The following is a 6,000-nucleotide window of genomic DNA, read 5'->3' as shown; positions in this document are numbered from 1 at the left end:
TCCAGGAATTCCTCCGAAGTTCCTCCAGGAATTCCTCCGGAAGTTCCTCCAGGAACTCCTCCGGAAGTTCCTCCAGGAATTCTCCGGAAGTTCCTCCAGGAATTCCTCCGGAAGTTCCTCCAGGAATTCCTCCGGAAGTTCCTCCAGGAATTCCTCGGAAGTTCCTCCAGGAATTCCTCCGGAAGTTCCTCCAGGAATTCCTCCGGAAGTTCCTCCAGGAATTCCTCCGGAAGTTCCTCCAGGAATTCCTCCGGAAGTTCCTCCAGGAATTCCTCCGGAAGTTCCTCCAGGAATTCCTCCGAAGTTCCTCCAGGAATTCCTCCGGAAGTTCCTCCAGGAATTCCTCGGAAGTTCCTCCAGGAATTCCTCCGGAAGTTCCTCCAGGAATTCCTCCGGAAGTTCCTCCAGGAATTCCTCCGGAAGTTCCTCCAGGAATTCCTCCGGAAGTTCCTCCAGGAATTCCTCCGGAAGTTCCTCCAGGAATTCCTCCGGAAGTTCCTCCAGGAATTCCTCCGGAAGTTCCTCCAGGAATTCCTCCAGTTCCTCCAGGAATTCCTCGGAAGTTCCTCCAGGAATTCCTCCGGAAGTTCCTCCAGGAATTCCTCCGGAAGTTCCTCCAGGAATTCCTCCGGAAGTTCCTCCAGGAATTCCTCCGGAAGTTCCTCCAGGAATTCCTCCGGAAGTTCCTCCAGGAATTCCTCCGGAAGTTCCTCCAGGAATTCCTCCGGAAGTTCCTCCAGGAATTCCTCCGGAAGTTCCTCCAGGAAATTCCTCCGGAAGTTCCTCCAGGAATTCCTCCGGAAGTTCCTCCAGGAATTCCTCCGGAAGTTCCTCCAGGAATTCCTCCGGAAGTTCCTCCAGGAATTCCTCCGGAAGTTCCTCCAGCAATTCTATCGGAAGTTCCTCCAGCAATTCTATCGGAAGTTCCTCCAGGAATTCCTTCGGAAACTCCTCAGGGAATTCCTTCGGAAGTTCCTCCAGGAATTCTTTCGGAAGTTCCTCCAGGAATTCCTTCGGAAGTTCCTCCCAGAATTTCTTCGGAAGCTCCTCCAGGAGTTCCTTCGGAAGTTCCTCCAGGAGTTCCGTCGGAAGTTCCTCCAGGAGTTCCTTCGAAAGTTCCTCCAGGAGTTCCTTCGGAAGTTCCTCCAGGAGTTCCTTCGGAAGTTCCTCCAGGAATTCCTCCGGAAGATCCTCCAAGAACTCCTCCGGAAGTTCCTTCAGCAATTCTATCGGAAGTTCCTCCAGGAGTTCCTTCGGAAGTTCCTCCAGGAATTCCTTCGGAAGTTCCTCGGGGAATTCCTTTGGAAGTTCCTCCAGGAATTCTTTCGGATGTTCCTCCAGGAATTCCTTCGGAAGTTCCTCCCAGAATTTCTTCGGAAGTTCCTCCAGGAGTTCCTTTGGAAGTTCCTCCAGGAGTTCCTTCGGAAGTTCCTCCTGGAGTTCCTTCGGAAGTTCCTCCAGGAGTTCCTTCGGAAGTTCCTCCAGGAGTTCCTTCGGAAGTTCCTCCAGGAGTTCCTTCGGAAGTTCCTCCAGGAGTTCCTTCGAAAGTTCCTCCAGGACTTCCTTCGGAAGTTCCTCCAGGAATTCCTTCGTGAATTCTTCTAGGAGTTCCATCGGGAATTCCTCTAGGAGATCCTTCGGGAATTCCTCCGGAAGTTTTTTCGAGAATTCCCACGGAAGTTCCTTCGAGAATTCCCCCGGAAGAACCTTCGGGAATTCCCCCGGGAGTTCCTTCGGGAATTCCTCCGGAAGTTCCTTCGGAAATTCCTCCGAAAGTTCCTTCGGGAATTCCTCCGAAAGTTCCTTCGGGAATTCCTCCGGAAGTTCCTTCGGGAATTCCTACGGAAGTTTCTTCGGGAATTCCTATGGAAGTTCCATCGGAAATTCCTATGGAAGTTTCTTCGTAAACTCCTATGGAAGTTCCTCGGGAATTCCTCCGGAAGTTTCTTCGGGAATTCCTCCGGAAGCACCTCCGGGAATTTCTCTGGAAGTTCCTCCAGGAATTCCTCTGGAAGTTCGTCCAGGAATTCCTCTGGAAATTCCTCCGAGAATTCCTCTGGAATTTCCTCCGGGAATTCCTCTGGAAGTTTCTTCGGGAATTCCTTTAGAAGTTTTCAGAGAAACTTTTGGAGGAATTCCCGAAGGAACTTCCGGAGGAATTCCCGAAGGAACTTCCGGAAGAATTCTCGAAGGAAATTCCATAGGAATTTCCGAAGGAACTTCCATAGGAAAATCCGAAGGTACTTTCATAGGAATTTCCGAAGGAACTTCCATAGAAATTTCCGAAGGAACTTCCGGAGGAATTCCCGAAGGAACTTCCGGAGGAATTCCCGAAGGAACTTCCATAGGAATTCCCGAAGGAACTTCCGTAGGAATTCCCGAAGGAACTTCCGGAGGAATTCCCGAAGGAACTTCCGTAGGAATTCCCGAAGGAACTTCCGTAGGAATTCCCGAATGAACTTCCGAAGGAATTCCCGAAGGAACTTCCGTAGGAATTCCCGAAGGAACTTCCGTAGGAATTCCCGAAGGAACTTCCGGAGGAATTCCCGAAGGAACTTCCGGAGGAATTCCCGAAGGAACTTCCGGAGGAATTCCCGAAGGAACTTCCGGAGGAATTCAAGAAAGAACTTCCCGAGGAATTCACGAAGGAACTTCCGGAGGAATTCCCGAAGGAACTTCCGGAGGAATTCCGAAGGAACTTTCGAGGAATTCCCGAAGGAACTTTCGGAGGAATTCCCGAAGGAACTTCCAGAGGAATTCCCGAAGGAACTTCCAGAGGAATTCCCGAAGGAACTTCCAGAGGAATTCCCGAAGGAACTTCCGGAGGAATTCTCGAAGGAACTTCCGGAGGAATTCCCGAAGGAACTTCCGGAGGAATTCTCGAAGGAACCTCCGGAGGAATTCCCGAAGGAACTTCCGGAGGAATTCCCGAAGGAACTTCCAAAGGAATTTTTGGGGAAACTTCCGAAGGAATTTCTGCAGTAACTTCGGGAAGACTTTCTGGAGGAACTTTCGAAGGAACTCCTGGAGAAAATTCTGAAGGAATTCCTGGAAGAACTTCCGAAGGAATTCCTAGAGGAAATTCCGAAGTAATTCCAGGAGAAACTTCAAATGGAATTCCTGGAGAAACTTCCGAAGGAATTTCTGGAAAAACTCCCGAAGGAATTCCTGGAGAAAATTCTGAAGGAATTCCTGGAGAAAATTCTGAAGGAATTCCTGGAGAAACTTCTGAAGAAATTCCTGGAGAGACTTTCGATTGAATTCCTGAAGAAACTTCCAAAAAAATTTCTGGATAAACTTCCGAAGGAACTTCTGCAGTAACTTCCGAAGGAATTTCTGCAGTAACTTCCGGAAGAATTTCTGGAGGATCTTCCGAAAGAATTTCTGGAGGAACTTCTGAAGGAATTCCTGGAAGAACTTCCGCAGGAATTTCTGCAGTAACTTCCGAAAGAATTTCTGGAGGATCTTCCGAAGGAATTCCTGGAGAAAATTCTGAAGGAATTCCTGGAGGAACTTCCGAAGGAATTCCTAGAGGAAATTCCGAAGGAATTCCAGGAGGAACTTCCGGAGGAATTCCTAGAGGAACTTCCGGAGGAATTGCTGGAGGAACTTCCGAAGGAATTCCTAGAGAAAATTCCGAAGGAATTCCAAGAGGAACTTCCGGAGGAATTCCTAGAGGAACTTCCGGAGGAATTGCTGGAGGAACTTCAGTAGGAATTCCTGGAGAAACTTCCAATGGAATTCCTGGAGAAACTTCCGAAGGAATTTCTGGAGGAACTTCCGAAGAACTTCCTGGAGAAACTTCCGAATGAATTCTTAGAGAAAATTCCGAAGGAATTCACAAAGAAAATTCCGAAGGAATTTCAGGAGAAACTTCCGAAGGAATTCCTGGAGAAACTTCCGAAAGAATTCCTGGAGAAACTTCCGAAGGAATTCCTGGAGAAACTTCCAAAGGAATTTCTGGATAAACTTCCGAAGGAATTTCTGCAGTAACTTCCGGAAGAATTTCTGGAGGAACTTCCGAAGGAATTCCTGAAGAGAAAATTCTGAAGGAATTCCTGGAGAAACTTCCGAAGGAATTTCTGGAGGAACTTCCGAAGGAATTCCTGGAGAAAATTCTGAAGGAATTCCTGGAGAAACTTCTGAAGAAATTCCTGGAGAGACTTCCGAATGAATTCCTGGAGAAACTTCCAAAAGAATTTCTGGATAAACTTCCGAAGGAACTTCTGCAGTAACTTCCGAAGGAATTTCTGCAGTAACTTCCGGAAGAATTTCTGGAGGATCTTCCGAAAGAATTTCTGGAGGAACTTCTGAAGGAATTCCTGGAAGAACTTCCGAAGGAATTTCTGCAGTAACTTCCGAAAGAATTTCTGGAGGATCTTCCGAAGGAATTCCTGGAGAAAATTCTGAAGGAATTCCTGGAGGAACTTCCGAAGGAATTCCTAGAGGAAATTCCGAAAGAATTCCAGGAGGAACTTCCGGAGGAATTCCTAAAGGAACTTCCAGAGGAATTGCTGAAGGAACTTCCGAAGGAATTCCTAGAGGAAATTCCGAAGGAATTCCAGGAGGAACTTCCGGAAGAATTCCTAGAGGAACTTCCGGAGGAATTGCTGGAGGAACTTCAGTAGGATTTCCTGGAGAAACTTCCAATGGAATTCCTGGACAAACTCCCGAAGGAATTTCTGGAGGAACTTCCGAAGGAATTTCTGGAGGAATTTCCGAAGAATTTCCTGGAGAAACTTCCGTAGGAATTCTTAGAGAAAATTCCGAAGGAATTCACAAAGAAAATTCCGAAGGAATTTCTGGAGAAACTTCCGAAAGAATTCCTGGAGAAACTTCCGAAGGAATTCCTGGAGAAACTTCCAAAGGAATTTCTGGATAAACTTCCGAAGGAATTTCTGCAGTAACTTCCTGAAGAATTTCTGGAGGAACTTCCGAAGGAATTCCTGAAGAGAAAATTCTGAAGGAATTCCAGGAGAAACTTCAAATGGAATTCCAGGAGAGACTTCCGAATGAATTTCTGGAGGAACTTCCGAAGGAATTCCTGGAGAAAATTCTGAAGGAATTCCTGGAGAAACTTCCAAAAGAATTTCTGGTTAAACTTCCGAAGGAACTTCTGCAGTAACTTCCGAAGGAATTTCTGCAGTAACTTCCGGAAGAATTTCTGGAGGATCTTCCGAAAGAATTTCTGGAGGAACTTCTGAAGGAATTCCTGGAAGAACTTCCGAAGGAATTTCTGCAGTAACTTCCGAAAGAATTTCTGGAGGATCTTCTGAAGGAATTCCTGGAGAAAATTCTGAAGGAATTCCTGGAGGAACTTCCGAAGGAATTCCTAGAGGAAATTCCGAAGGAATTCCAGGAAGAACTTCCGGAGGAATTTCTAGAGGAACTTCCGGAGGAATTGCTGGAGGAACTTCCGAAGGAATTCCTAGAGGAAATTCCGAAGGAATTCCAGGAAGAACTTCCGGAGGAATTTCTAGAGGAACTTCCGGAGGAATTGCTGAAGGAACTTCAGTAGGAATTCCTGGAGAAACTTCCAATGGAATTCCTGGAGAAACTTTTGAAGAAATTCCTGGAGAGACTTCCGAATGAATTCCTGGAGAAACTTCCAAAAGAATTTCTGGATAAACTTCCGAAGGAACTTCTGCAGTAACTTCCGAAGGAATTTCTGCAGTAACTTCCGGAAGAATTTCTGGAGGATCTTTCGAAAGAATTTCTGGAGGAACTTCCGAAGGAATTCCTGGAGAAACTTCCAAAGGAATTTCTGGATAAACTTCCGAAGGAATTTCTGCAGTATCTTCCGGAAGAATTTCTGGAGGAACTTCCGAAGGAATTTCTGGAGGAACTTTCGAAGAATTTCCTGGAGAAACTTCCGAAGGAATTCTTAGGGAAAATTCCGAAGGAATTCTTAGAGAAAATTCCGAAGGAATTCACAAAGAAAATTCCGAAGGAATTTCTGGAGAAACTTCCGAAAGAATTCCTGGAGAAACTTCCGAAGGA

Source organism: Armigeres subalbatus, unplaced genomic scaffold, assembly GCF_024139115.2.
Source record: "Armigeres subalbatus isolate Guangzhou_Male unplaced genomic scaffold, GZ_Asu_2 Contig597, whole genome shotgun sequence".
In the NCBI taxonomy this organism is placed as follows: Eukaryota; Metazoa; Arthropoda; class Insecta; order Diptera; family Culicidae; genus Armigeres; species Armigeres subalbatus.
This window is presented reverse-complemented; position numbering follows the sequence as displayed.